This window comes from Gavialis gangeticus, unplaced genomic scaffold, assembly GCF_001723915.1.
Source record: "Gavialis gangeticus isolate Ggan-Ray unplaced genomic scaffold, GavGan_comp1, whole genome shotgun sequence".
NCBI classification, from domain to species: domain Eukaryota; kingdom Metazoa; phylum Chordata; order Crocodylia; family Gavialidae; genus Gavialis; species Gavialis gangeticus.
The window spans coordinates 23,534,890-23,550,796 of NW_017728994.1; positions in this window are offsets into that span (position 1 = coordinate 23,534,890).

Sequence of the window (15,907 nt, forward strand, 5' to 3'; positions counted from 1 at the left end):
ATATACTAATACAGGCGATCCAGCACCAACACATAAGAATAAGCATTATTTTATGCCTAGCACGGGTGAGATGATAAAAAGACAGGGGCTAAAGACAAAAGGGAAATCAAAAATGACAAATTACATGAATAATGAGCCAATCACACAGCAATAAGCAAATATTCCTTGTGATAATTGCATAAAATCCCCACAGTAATGGTACATGCACATAAAACATTTATCATCAGACAAAGGGGGACAACGATTGACTACATCAGCAGCTCTGCTGTTCCCATGAACACACATGCTCTTGCCTCACAGGAAATAAAGGCTAAACTATAGTAATTACCCCTCCTCTGCTGAAGGCTCAGCTACTGCAGTTTAAGTGTACTTACTATGGGATAAGAGGATGTGTGTGGGCAGTTACCACAGATAAGCTGATATGCAAAAAATCCCCACTCCCATTCACTTTGCGGTAACTATTTGGTCAGCACATACACCCTAACAACAAGGATATCCTGCAACAAGTATCCCATGGGCCTTAGCAGTTGATAGTCAGAAAGGATGGTGTTCCCCCTGGAAAGCAATTTTCTCTTCTTTTTGGGTAGCATGGGTCTTTGGAAACCTTACCCATTAGTTACCTCAGCTCCCAAGAACAGGGAGGCCTGACAGACATCTCATCTGCTAAAGTCAAGAGAATGAAAGTCAAGTTTCCAGTTCTCTGTGGCAGAGAGCAGCTGTGGAGTTGTGTCCCATCTGACTCCTTGTGGCCACCTCTCCCCATGCCGTGTCTAGAAATGCTGGTTCTGCATCCATGGAGATCACAGCCATGACCAGCTGTCTGTGACTTGAAATGGGTCACCCATACACATCAGTCCAGCTCAGCTTTCAAAGCCCATTTGTGTCTCCCCAGCAAAGGTGAGGCAGGCATTCTCAATTTCATTTCCAGAGTCTCTACCTCTATGTTGCTTCTCGCGATTCCCAGCCTAACTACATCTCTGCCACCAGTTGTTTTTTTTAACTCTTGTTTCTTGCATTTCTGTAGGACCGTCACAGGAGGGCAGGCTTTCCCAGATGGTTGACAGTTTCTGAAAATATTTAATTTCTCCACAACCTAGTGTCTCTGGATTGGATCCTGAAATTCCAATTCCTGGCTTTCTCTGCTTCCCAGCTACATCTGGAGAGGATCAAGTCAACACCTTTTATAAACAGGAGCATTGCCAGGAGTGACCAGGAATAACGGTCACAAGCTGGCAGAGGGTAGATTTGGGCTAGATATCAGGAGGCGCTACTTCATGGTCAGGGCAGCTAGGATCTGGAACCTACTTCCAAGCGAAGTGGTGCTGGCTCCTACCCTGGGGGTCTTTAAGAGGAGGTTAGATGAACACCTTGCTGGGGTCGTTTGACCCCAGTACTCTTTCCTGCCATGGCAGGGGGTCAGACTAAATGATCTACTCAGGTCCCTTCTGACCCTAGAAACTATGAAACTATGAAATCAGACCTGGCAAGGACACTTGGACCAGTGAAGAAGCCAAAAGCTGAACTTGAGAGCCTAGAATAGGGCTTGAAAAATACTGATTCCAGACAGGGTTGGGGAGACAACCCAGTTAAATATTTACTTTGCCCCCTAGAAGGAGTGAGCAAATGGGGCAATTGCTTTGGTGATGTGATGCAAGACGGCCATTGAACAAGGAGAAGTAGCAGCTGTGGGGAAGGTAGCACCCACTGTTAGAGGCATGCTCTGCTCTCTAAAATTTTGCTCCAAGGGAGACATGCACTTCACATGTTTTGCAATGATTTTAGATTAAGGGTGGCCAGAAAATTCCCCAACTGGAAAATTTTGCCCCCAGATGAATGCAGCTCCTTAGCCAGTCTTTCTGCCAACCACCTCACAAGTCTGATCTGGGCCTGTTTTTCAGGTAACAGAGTGCCCCTCATGTTTGACCTAGCTTGAGGGAAGCCTCATCAACATGCTAGAGAACTGATGCCAGGATGTAGGGAACCACTCATCCCTCACCACTCTGGAGCATGGCTCCTGGCTTACAGGGTTGGGGTAGATACCCCCCCCCTTCCTTCCATGCTGTAGGGCATATTTCTGGGTTGCAGAGAACAGGAGCTGTGATGCTATTCTGCCTGGAGAACAAGGAGAACCGTGCTGGGACGCCGTGGTACGTGGAACGTCCCTGGATGGGGGCTCCAGTGGAACGCTCCAGTCTTTCTCCTGATGCCCAGTGGGGGTGGGTTGTTGTTCTCCCCATAAGCTGTGAGTGTGTGTGTTGCTGAATCCTGTTCCTATTAAAGATAAAGCTGTTTACCATCCCACCAGTCTCTGCTGAATGGTGACTCAAGGACAGAACCCCAGGGGCATGAAGGTCTGAGTGAGTACCCCATCCCAGGAACACAGTGGCCAAGGGCAAACACTATATGGCGTTAGAAGTGACCTGTCTCTCGGTGGAGTCACCAGCAGCCGGATTTAAGAGGGCTATGGCTTTCATTCATGTAACCCCGGCGCACCCAACTATGTGTTTCCCCCCTCCAAATAGAAGAGATAAGTAGCTAGGCAGAAGTTCTGTGTGAGGGATCTGTAAAATACTGGCCAGTTCCCTCTATTCCCTATAGAGTCAGGCCAGGACCAGGAATAGCTTAACTATATACAAATTTATTAATGTTTACAGGGAATCTTAAAAAGATAGCTATTAATATACAACTGATACAGATACTTACAGATTTATAAGATAGTATTGGTAAATATGTACAACAACAGGTAAATATAGCTAGGCAGATAAACAGCTATCAACAGGCAAGAACAATAACAACAATTAGATACAAATAAGCCTCAACTTGCTGACATAACCAAGGCCACATTGGAGGATAACGATATATCTATATATCTATTTATAACCTGGGCCCTGCCTCAGGACTCCCATGAGCCTGGCAGCTTTGCTTTTGCTCAACTGTATGCAAGCTTGCTTCAGCAGACATAATACAAGCCTGAGCACTTGTTTTTTATGCTACTATTCCAAAGTGGGCTGTCCATACTGCTCCAGTATAGTGACATAGAGCATGTGTCTCGGACATGCTATGCCTGCTTCACGCATGTTACTGCTCAAGCTGGAAGCTATCTGAAACCTGTCAGTTTATGGCTGCTGGGGATCTAGTCCATACAGTCTTCAGGAGAAATTGTAAGACTGGAATACACAGTGACTGTTTACATACTTGGAAACCTATCTGTTTGACTACCCTATGTAGTCATACTGCATTTATAAATCCAGCACTGCATTTGGTATTTAAAGGTAAAGACTTGTAGATAAGAGCATGGGCGACTGGTGCCTCCTGAGTTGGCGGGGGGCACTTGCCCCCCCCTCCAGCAGCCAGTCAGCAACTGGGGGGAGGGGGGTCCCCCACATGGCCAATCACTCCAACCCGGAAGTAGCAGCAGCACATGGGGTACTCACTCAGACCTCCATGCCCCTGGTGTTCTGTCCTCAAGTCAGCATTCAGCAGATACCAGTAGGATGGTAAACAGCTTTATCTTTATTAGGAACGGGATTCAGAAACACACACACTCACAGCTTGTGGGGAGAATAACAACAACCCCCAACAAACCGCACCTACTGGTCATTGGGGAAAGACTTGGATGTTCCACTGCAGGCCCCTTAAAGGTACATTCCATGTACCACATCCCCCTTCTTTACTCTGGGAGCTCCCTCTTAAGTAGCTGAATTTTCATCAATAGCTACTTTAACTCAGAACATTTCAGGATCATGGAGTTGGAGGTTGCTAGCATTTGGCTCACTGTTGGTGTCTAGCCTTTACTGCTATCCCATTACATAGTCCTTGTACTTCACAGGCAACTTCACCACACATCCACTCTGAGTTTGCGTGGTGTCATTAGGTGTCTCTGTGGGTACTGGTGGATCCTCTGAAATGTAATGAAATTCTTGCTCTTGGTGGTCTGGTTTTACTTCTGATCCTTGTTCTGCTACTGTCTCTTGAGGTGTATCAACTTGTTCTACTGGCACTGATGAGTAATCTTTCCTTAAGTGTCTTTGGTTTCTCCTGTAGACTTTACTGCTGGGGGGTGTTACCACGTAGGAACATGGTTCATCCCTTTTTGCCATAATGGATGCTGGTATCCAATCTGTACTTGTTTGCATCCCTACCTTCTCCCCGCCTTGCAGAGGTGGCAAGAATGCAACTGTGCAGTCATAGCATATCTTTTGGTGCCTTTGAAGGTTCCACAACTTATGGGAAGCATTCAACGGTAGTCTAGGAGTTAGTACCACCGTTGTAGCAGGGAGAGGACTGCACAAAAGTCTCCCCAGCAGAAGGTGCGCTGGAGCATACTCAAGACCGGTAATGGGCAAGTTCCTCAGATTGAGTAAAGCCAGATATAGATCTGAGCTGTCCTGCAAAGTCTTCAAATATTGATTTGATGGACTGAACCATGCGTTCAACTTGACCATTGGATTGTGGATAACCTGGACTAGAATGGGTGATGGTTATGCCCCAGTCAGTCACAAATTATTTCATCATGTGACTTGCAAATGGCACATGATCACAAACAATTTCTTTAGGTATGCCATGGGGAGCAAATACAGACTTCAGTTTAGCTATTACCATACCAGCTGTCATGTCAGGCAGGTGCAAAACTTCAGGGTACTTGGAGTAATAATCGACTATTATCAAATAAGACTGCCCTGTAGATCAAAAACGTCCACTACCAGTTTTAGCCAAGGTAGGTCTGAGAGCTCATGTGAGATCATGGGCTCTGAGTACTGGGTTGGAGCTCTTGACAAGGTATGCAATTTGCAATCCATTGTTCGAAGTGGGCATTAATCTGAGGCCAATACATGATTTGTCGAGCTCGCATTTTTGACCTTTGTATACCTTGATGGGGAGAGTGAAGCAATGTCAACTTGGTCCTCGGAATGATTATTTTCAGTCCAATCATAAGCAAATCATCCTGAATCTGGATTTGGTTCCTGAGAGGCCAGTAAGGCTTTAGTTCAGGTTTAACTTGTTTTTGCCTGCTTGGCCATCCATTAAGATAATGGGCTGTAAGGGCTTGTAGTTCCCTGTCTGCCTTCGTGTACTCCTGTAACTGCTGAAGTAACTGGCCACTGAGTGGCTCCATTTCAGTCAGGCTGTGAACTACCTTTTCTGAGTGGAAAAAATCAGGTTCAGGGGAGGAGCGAGGGTTGCGGCTCTAGAAAATGTGTCTTTGCCTTTGTTATAGAGAATCTGGATGTCATATTTTTGGAGCTGCAACAGCATCCTCTGTAGCTGTGCTGGAGCCTTTCCTATGGGCTTCACAAAAATCGCTTCCAGGGGTTTGTGGACCCTTACCTGGGTCCCATATACATATTGGTGGAACTCTGTCATGGCAAAGACAATTGCCAGAAGTTTTTCAATCTGAGCATAATTTCTCTCAGATTGTGCTAGAGCCCTCGAAGCAAATGCAGTTGGCTGCTTCTGCTGAAACAGACATGCTCCTAGGCCATCTTTGGACACATTGGCTTGGATTTCCAGCTGCTCTGCTAGGTTAAAGTACCTGAGCACAGGTGCTGTTGTGATGGTTTGCTTGAGCTTATCCAGGGCTTCCTGATGCTTGGGTCCCCATTGCTTGATAATGTCATTCCTGAGAAGTGCTCTCATCAGGGCCGTCAAGCTGGACTCATGCAGAATGTATTGCACCAAGTACTGAATGGTTCCAAGGAGTCTCTGAAGGCCGTTTTTGTCTGTCAGAGGGGGCATCCTGTTGATGGATTCCACTTTGTCATTGTCTGGTTTGACGCCATCTTTTGAGAAAATATGGCCCATATACCTAATGCTGTCAACTAAAAACTGTATTTTATCCTTATTAAACTTTACTCCTTTCAGATGTGCTCTCTCCAGAACTTGTTTCAGGATACTATCATGCTCCTCTTTGGAGCTGCTGAAATGAGCATGTCATCTGTGATTATGTGGATTCCTGGAATGTCAGCATAGTACTTATGATTCTTCTGTTAGAATACTTCACTAGCTGACTTAATACCAAAGGGAAGGCAATTGAAGTGGAACTGTCCCTATAGGGTGTTAAAGGTACACAGCTCTGCCGATTTCTTGTCCAATTTGACTTGCCAGTAGCCATCCTTTTAATCAAGAATGCTGAACAACTTTTTACCTGACAAGCTCTTTTGCACATCCTCTACAGTGGGAATAGAAAAGTGCTGCCTCAATACTGCCTTGTTGAGGTCTCATGAGTCTAAACAAAGCTGTAGCAAACCATCCTTCTTTTGTGTGATTACAAGGCTATTGATCCAGTGTGTGGACTTAGTCATGTTCATAATGACTCTCATAGCTTCCGGCATTTCAAGGGTGGTCTTCAATTTGCCTGGGGTTGCATAGGAAATTTTTCTACACCCATGCACCACTGGTGGTACTGTCAGGTCAACATAAATGTTGTGGGTACCGGGAAATTGGCCCACGCCTTCAAAAACTTCCAGGTATAGTTTGAGAAGGTCAGCCTTGGTTGCACATACTGTCAGGGTCATTCCATGGACTCTTCTGATGAGGTCTAAGGTGGTGCATGCCACCCTACCAAGTATTGGTGGGTCACTATTGTCAGTTAGGTAAAAAGTTCAATCAGATTCATTAGCACCAGATTTGCAGCATGCAAGGATTGCACTTTTTGGTTTCATATATGCACCACCAAATGCAACTAATATAACATGAGTTTGAGTCTTGCATACTTTTCCTTGCAAAGCCTTTGCTACATATACTGGAATATTGTTTGCTTCCACTCTAGTATCTAACTTAAACTGGCAAGCCAGCAGTCATCACTGTGCTATACCAGGTATTCTGGTTACCAAGGGTTTATGAGTGCTGCTTTGCAGACATTGCACCCATATATAGGGTACTGACTCCTTTTGCAGACTTTGGAGCCTCTCCCTTTGATTTGCACATTTGTGCAAAGTGGTTCACTCCAGAGCATTTGTAAGAAGTTTCTCCAAAAGCTGGGCAGGATCTAGGCATGTGTGTATTTCCACACCATTTGCAAACTTTGCCCTTTGCAGCTTGATGGCCCTGCTGTGGAGCAAACTTCATTGGTGATTTCAAAGTGCTTAATTTGTGTCTCTACTCTCTGAAGCAGGGATCTCAAAATGTTCCCGAAGGTCACCCTGGTATCAGGGATGTGCTGTTTGCTATCTCAGAGTCCTCTCCAGTTTGAGAAATGTATGCATTAGGGGGCAAAAAGAAAGAAGTTACATTCTCTTTAGAAACTTGTTAGGTTTGATGCTAAATTCCCCAAAGATTCCTTCTTTTCACCAGCTCTTCTATACTGTTATCTCCAGCATCAGAGGCTGAGCTTGATTTCTTAGGCAATTCTCCTCCCTTTTGTCACAATGGACATGGAACCAAGAGCAGGTAGACTATTGCTCCTGTGTGTGACAGGGGTAAGCTTTCACACCTGGTGCAAGCACCAGCCTGCCTCCTGTCTATGGGCTAACCACCCACCTCACTCGCCTGCCATGCCTTCTTGTAATAGTTTTGGGATGTTAAACAGGCTGGAGGCTACCCATTTTGAACCCCGATGTTTAGGGAGATATCTGCAGCTCTGTTCCACCCCTATACTGCAGCCCAAGCCTTGCAGATGGCATCCACCAGTGGTTTGCACTTGGTCTTTCATAAAACATGCACACAAACAGACACATACTGGGCTCTAAGCCCTCAGTTCTCCTCACTGGGGCTCCACACTGGGGCTCGCTGCTGTCTGCCACCCTGTCCAACTTAGTGGGCGATTGCCCTGTCTGGCCCTCTGCCCTGGGGTGTTACACCCTGTGAGACTCAGGTGGCCATAGTGATGACTGGCTCCCTCTCAGGGTCCCTGCAGCCACAGGACTCACAAAGAGCCTGGGCGCTGCTCCAGGACCCTCCACCAACCTGGGCCCTGCCTCAGGACTCCCATGAGCCTGGCTTCCCCCTATACCGCTTGAACCCACTAGGGATGTGGGGGGTGAGGTTATAAGGCTCCCCACACTTGCCTTTCACCGAGAAGGCAATTGGCCTGGCATTTCTTGGGGACTCCCCTGCCACAAGAAGCCCCACCAGGCAGTGTGTAGTTTCATGTCTTACCCAGGACAAACGGGGCCTCCTCTGTCCATAGCCTCACCCTGTCCTCCGCAGTGTTTTTGGCAGAGCTCAGCAGAGAGGTGTTTCTCTGCTGGCTGGTCATGAAGTGCCCTCAGCTCAAGAAGCTGGGCCATAAAATGGCCGCCCTAATCAGGTACCTGCCCCTCCCTGGCCCAGTCCTTAAAGTGGCAGGCACTACCAGTGCCTTGCCACACTGTGCTCTTACAGATTTCCTGCATGAGAGAGGACAGCAACCTGACTTGAATGCAAAAACATGAAAAATGGGAGAAGCAGGAACTTGAGCTAGGCAGGGTGAAGAAAATAAGGAACATAGGGTATGCCTACCCACATTGCTGTACAGCAATGTTGCTACAGTACCACGCTTTAGTACTTCCTTTTGGAAGTACTAACGCACGGCACAGTGTGGATGGTAACTATGCTGTGCACATGGTGCACAGGTAGATTTCACCGCTATGTCGCCATAGCTGTTCACTGTATCTGGGGAGTGTGCTGCTACAGCAACACAGCTGGTGATCACTATGTCACTGTAGCACACCATAGCATGTTGCTACATTGCCATAGGGCAACATCTAGATGCACCCATAGGCTATGGACAGACATTCAAAATGCCTGAATTCATTCAATCTTTGCAGGCTAGTCTAGTCTGCAAAGCCTGAACCAATTTGAAGGTAGACAGACATTGCCTTTTCATTCCAGAAATGCAGGCACATGCCTGCAGTAGCTCAGGCTAGAAGCTAGGGGGAGGAGGGGAGGGGAGAGGCTAAAGCAACTTCCCCATTCACTTCCACAGTGCTGAGCTGGGGGGGGCATGGCCAGGCGCAGGAAGGATGCTCTGATTAGGGAGGGATTTAAACCCCCACCCTGGCCTGCACTTTCTTAGGCTTTTGCCCCTGCTTGCAGCTCAAGGGGCGGGAGTGTTGCCAGATCCCACTTCCAGCATAGCACTCTGAGGCAAAGCGGGGGTGTGTAGTGCATGCATCTGTTGATGATACTGAGCTTTTCAATCTCCCTCTCCCTATCTCCAAACCTGGCTGCAAACCTGATAGGGCTGCAAACCAACAGGGGGCTGATAAAAACCAGTGTTTATCAGCTCATCAGCAAAACAAAAGCCTCTCTCATTAGTTCAAGCCCTCTTAAACAGCTTTTTTCAAGAAAGGAACAGAGGGACATTATCAGCTGACCTGTTGGTTAGCTCCAAAAAGCTGTAAGCAGGCACTGTTCTGTTTGCCTTTGTCCTGTCTTTCTGTCCCAGTGAAATTGGAGACACACACACACACACACACACACACACAGAGAACCCTCTCAGCATTAGCTAGCATACCACATGCCTAGGGTCCATGGGGCTGGAGTCCTTGGTGGGGAAATGGAAGAGAGCAGGGAATCCCTGCTTCAGCAGCAAGCGGTGAAGGAAGCCAGGCAGACCCTCCTCAGCCTGCAGTCTCCCCCAGAGGTCTGGCTAGGGAGGAGAGGGGTGGGGCCAGCCTGTTCTCTGAAGCAGAAAACATAGCCCAGCGCAGGGCTGTAAAGCATCTTGGATGCTGGGGGACTCTGGTTTAACTTAAACTGGGAAGGAGTCTGGGACAGACATTGCATAAACTGGTTTGACCCAAATCAGTTAAATCTGATACTACATTCAACCAGGTTTATCTTAAACCAGTTCCAGCCATTTTTAAATTGGTTTATATGCACTAACCATCTGTTCTGTACCAGTTTTAAACCAGTTTCTGATCACTTAAACCAGTTTATGTGTAATGTCTGTCCCTAGACATAGAGAAATGATAGCAGGAGGTAAAAGGGAAGTGCTTAGGATACCGTACTACCACAGTGTAAATATACACCCTATCCTTCCATTTACCCAGCAGTAATAAGGGATAATATTTCCTTGCTTTATAAGTTAAAGATAAAAAATACTATGTAAAAATTAGATATTATTTTTAGTCTTTACCATCCTTTAACTAAACACACTGTTTACAGATCTTCTGCTTCCTTAACATTAATACCTAGTGTTAATAATAAACCTTTCCCTTCTCCCTTGTGATTTACACAGAGATCTTAAGAATATTGGCCCTAGTTGTGCAGAGTGCTCAGTTTCTATTGAAACTTCAAAACAGAATGCTATATTTGTGAAGAGAATGAAAGAAGTTGACTCAAATTAATAAGAGCAAGCAATCTAGAGAGGCCAGGTAATATTCTGTTGTTTTTGGTATTTAAAATGGATAGCCAAATCTTTCTACTTTGTGAGCCCTCTATGCACTTTCAAAAAATATATGACTTGATACGTATGGAAAAATGACCAAAGAAAATATGAACACTTAAAAAAAATATTATTCTGTAAAACAAGCTCAAGATCTAAAATTAGTTACTTTACAAACACTCCTTCATTATGGAATAGTACAATTCAGTTCAGATTGGAAAGAAACTATTTGTTAGCACTTTCTTTGTTTTAAATATATTAAATATTTCAGATGTCATCATTAAATGTGATTGTTTATTTAGAAATGCTGACTTTACAAATTATGTCTTTTGGATCAATGATACCAGAGGTAACACGTTTTCAAAAGGTGTTATATAGTTAAAAACCAGAGGAAATACGCCTTCTCTCAATGTTAAAAGTAAAAATGAAATTCTTCCCATTCCTGAGAGTGTGTATATTTTGTGAGACTGAGATGTTGTTCATCGCAATAAATAAATCCAATATGTATAAAAGGCAAAGTATTTTGGCAACAAGTAATGAACATTGAAAAACTCCATGCTACCTTTATATTATGACAATATTGTCTGATTCATAGATTGTGAAGCTGGAAGGGACCTTGGAAGATCATCGGGTCCAGCCCCCTCTATCAAGCAGGAAAGATAACTGGGGGTCAGCTGACTCCAGCAAGGTGACTGTCTAGTCTCCTCTTGAAGATTTCCGGGGTAGATGATCACACCACCTCTGGAGGGAACTTATTCCACAGTCTGGACACCCTAGTTGTGAAGTAGTTTTTCCTAATGTTGAGCCTGAAATGAGCCGGAAACCATCTTCCAGGAGTTTGTGACCATTACTCCTAGTTTCCTCAAGGGTGCCCTGGTGAACAGTTGTTCACCAAGTCCTAGATGTACGCTTCTTAGAGCTGTCTTTCATTGTAGAATTACTAAAAAGTAACCAAAAAGATACACGTGATGTATCCCTCAAAAAAGGAGCCAACACAGCTAACATCCACTAAACTGTAAGCAGTGTATTATTGCCAATAGAATTAGTTTACAATTGAATGAAACAAAAGAGAAATCAAAGCATCAGAAGTAAACTGTAGAAGCTTCTAATGCAGAAGGACTGTGCACACATGCCAGAGTCCTTCCTGGTCTGGCTGTGGAAAAGATGCACAATGCAGTTCTAGCTGGTGGCAGCAGCAACACTTAGTTGAGACCCACTTAGGTAAGTTGAATACTTTAGTGGTTCTCAACCAAAGGTGCCACCGCATTCAGAAGTTATTGAGGGTGTGGCCTGGCTCAGAAACAGTTGAGAATCTCTGCCTTAATACTAATGACCATGTTGCTCAGTTGCATTTCCTACCAACCTTTGCTTTAGGGAAACTAATTTTTTGGTAGAGTGTTGAGATGTGAGTGAGTTGCAGGGGGCATTTTAATATGGCGAGAATTGGAGGTATGGAATCTTGGGCAGCAGAGCAAGAAGGTGATGGGGAGGATAGCAGTAATTGATGGGTAGTGAGAAGACATGAAATAATTTTGGAGCTTTTGAATTAGGGAGGGGTTAAAAGATGGGCGATGGGCAAAAGGGTTTGTACACAATAACTCAAAAGGACAAATCAGTCCAGAAGAGAGGACCGCAGATTTCACCTCGTCAATTTTCTATGGTTTGAGAGAGCGCAGTTTGGTTGCAATGGACCATCAGCTCCTGGGACCTTAAGAGATCTTAATATATCAGGAGTGGCCAAACCATGGCTCATGATCTGCATGTGGCTGTCACGCAATTTAAATGTGGATCCTAGATACAGTAGTATTTCAATAAAAACACATTTTTTCTCTATCACTTTACTTACTTGGTTACTTAGTTCGGAGAAGAGAAGACTGAGGTGGGGATTTAATAACAGCCTTCAACTACCTGAAGGATGGTTACAAAGAGAACGGGGCTAGATTGTTCTCAGTGGTGGCAGATGATAGAATAAGAAGCAATGGCCTCAAGTTGCAGCAAGGGGAGTTTAGGTTAGATATTAAGAAAAACTTTCTCCCTAGGAGGGTAGTAAAGTACTGGAACATGCTACCCAGAGAGGTTGTAGAATCTCCATTCTTGGAGGTATTTAAGACCTGGCTAGACAAAGCCTTGGCTGGGATGATCTAGTTGGGGATGGTCCTGCTCTGAGCAGAGGGTTGGACTAGATGACCTCCTGAGGTCCCTTCCAACCCTCATTTTCTATGTTTCTATGAATTGTTGTTTTTTCTTCTAGTTGTGCTGAATTCATTTCCTTTGGAAAGAGGGGATTGTAGAATATGAGAACAGTTTTGTTTAAAAATGTGGTAGCAGAATAAGCAGACTTCAAGGATTCAAGATTTAGAAAAATCACAGATCATCACTTTAAAGAGATTGAGCTTGAATAAAATAATTTGTGCTGGATGAGTGCATGTACTAGGTGCAATATACAGAACATTAATGCTATCTATTTTATGGAAAAAAATGAAAAGGCAAGTTTTGGAAGGACATTAATGATTCGAACGTCAGTATGAGAAGAACCAAAGACTATAGAATAATTGCATTGCCATATACTCTTCATAATTCACAGCTGAGCTATGTTTAGGACACTGAGTCATGTATAGATGAGTTGAGTTAGCAATTTTTTTTGTCATCTTTATTTAAATCAGATAACCTGTGTGTTTATAAGAAAGCACTGGAGAACTCAGTTCTTCGGACCCTGTAATTGTGTCTCAGCATTTTTACCATAGATTTCTTCTTCTTAATGGAACTTTGTTTTCATTGGAATATCAGCGAGGACCTCACATAGGTATGTTGCATGACATTAAACTTACACAGCAAATATGACACAATATGCCAGGACATTTTAAATACTTAGCAGTACTCCACATGTGCTTTGCTTAATTATCCAGAAAAATCCAGCTTTATTTACATTAGTGAACAAGTTTCGACAACAAACTTGTATCTTTGCACAAACACCTGTAAAACGTAAAGGCCCGTTTTATTCTCATTGCAGATTGGGATCCCCATGGCAGGTTACAACAAACAAACAAACTTCAATAAGCTTCTTTATACGTTGTTCTCCCTGTTATCAAATACTCTTTTAAACCTATGTCTGCTGTCTGTGCATACACATATTTCCAAGAGAAACAGAAATAGAGAATTCTATGAATGATTTCATATTCATAATCATGTGGTTTGAAAGACTAACACTGATATTCACTTTATTGCAGGCATTTTGCATGCACTGGCCAGCTGTATAAAACAAAGGCATTGCTAATAACAGCTTACTAAATCAATTGTTGAGTTGAGGCTTGAAAAGTCTGCAACAACAAATATGTAGTGGATAACAGTGCAGATTGACTTACTGGTGCAACTGGTGGAAATCTGTAATTTATTTTCTGTTAGTTAAAATTCATAAAAGACACATTTTGAAAAAAAGTTACACAGTATTGCAGTAATGATTCACAGAGGTTTGTTTGTTTGTTTGTTTGTTTTTTAAAAAAAGAAAAGCCTCATTTGCCTTTCCCAGCCACTCAAATACAGGCAATCCTTGGACTTGCAGTGCAATTGGTCCCTGAAAACCCTGTCTTAAGTCGAAACATTGTAACTCAGAACCAATTTTCTCACAAGAAACAATGTTATAAATGGGGGATTGGTTCCTGAACCGAGGCCCGATACCCTATTTTCACCAAAAATACCCCAGAATTTTGTACTCAGTCAATTATAGATGAGTAACATAGCTACATTAATGTATTTATATTGTAAATAGGAACCACATTGATTTGAAAAGACTTCTTTGAGGTGACTTTGCTTGACTCTTTGAAGGGCTCTTGGTTGGACTTTTTGAAGGGTTCTTGGCTAGAGTCTTCTCAGGAGTCTTGTCTGCTTTCTTAAAGAAAGTGTCCAAGGATGTTTGGACAGATGTTCTCCAGGGAGATGGGTGACACAGCGAACATGTTTGCTGGTGTGGCATCACATCGGATCAAGCGTTGTAAAGTCGAAACTGATGTCAGAAAGTTGCAACGGTGTCACAGTTTATAAACATTGTAAGCGCAAAACCTATCTCGAAACATTGTAAGTTGAGGACAGCCTGTACACCAAATTTACTTACTAGATATCCCCTTCAGGATACAGACTGATAGTTTGATTAACCTGGCCAACCCACTGATTCAGAAAATCAAATGTTACCCTTAAAGACATGGAACCTGCATTAAAAGAAACAAACCTTGGTTAATCATAAGGAACTGTCATGCCAGACTCCTTCACAAGGATATTACCTCTGTTTTTCCTCCTTGAAGTCATGAAAAAGACCTCTCTTTAAAAGGGTATCATCAAGCACATGAGGAAAGTTCCAAGGCTCTAAGAGAAACCATTTTCAGAAACTCCACATACCTTATGCAATTAAAACTGATAAGACATCTAAAGTAAATAGAGTTTAGAAAATACATTGTGTCAGAACAGGCAATCCAAACATTTTCTTTAAACAAACATTTATATTTAAATAATCCATATAGAGCAGATTAGTTTACAGAAATTTTATTAACGTGGTTTTAAATTTCCAGAACAGATTTTGTTCCTTTATGGAAGGAAATTCACTAGTTCACAGGCATAGAGAAATTCTGTTAAATGCTTTTTATTAAGTTTATTTTTAAACAATTACCTTGTTCAGAGTTAGAAAGGCTATTTACTGAACTAAAGTATTTTTAAGGCCCTTGTGTAGAAATAACTTTTGGGTAGTGTGAGCGATACTGACCAGGGAGAATTTAATCTCTTAATTTTGCAGTTGTTAAAGAATGGAGCGCTACAGACCCTTGAGAATTCCAGTCAAAGTGCTGTAACAGGTTAAACGATTATAATTAACTGATATATATTTTATAAGATGCCTCCCGTAAAGAACTGGTCCCCCATGTGAAGATCGCACTTGCTTTCTAAAGCAAGGCCGTAGGAATTGTTATTAATATTGAAATACAAAAACTTAAAGGAGTTTTGTTAGAAAAAAGTAGTCTGTGTAGACACTGATATTTGCATAGTTCAGTGCACATTAGGGTGAATGTCAAGTTTTCTTTTTTGTCTCTCTCACCCTACTACCCAGCAACAAAAAGGGAAAACAAGAAATACAGACAAACATCAGACAATCCAGAATCTGGAAGCTTAAAAAACAAGTCCTGACAGATAGGTGAACTGATGTTTCAGCATTCCCAGAGGCTAACTACTCTAAGGGCACATCCACACATGCAATCACATACGCTTGCAGCAGCTCAAATAGAAGCGGTGCAAATTTGAACCAGGGCTTTTTGCCTCAGCACGTGTGCCCAGACATGCACTTTGGTGTGGGGCAAATTGTGCCACTTGGGGTAAAATAACCCTGCTTGGCTCCTCCCAGATCTGCAGCCAGGGGGAGCTAGAGCCCAGGGCCAGCACCTGTGTAGTATGACAAGCTGCCCTGTCCTGGCCCCAGCAGTACAAAAAGCTGCCCTGGCAAGTAGCTCAGGGCTACTCACTCCCAGGAGCTTCTGGGTCCCAGCCAGTTGGTACCTGGGGACACTACCCCTTGTGCCAGCTGGACTTCTGAAGCAGCCCTGAGAGTTCCCTGCACACTAT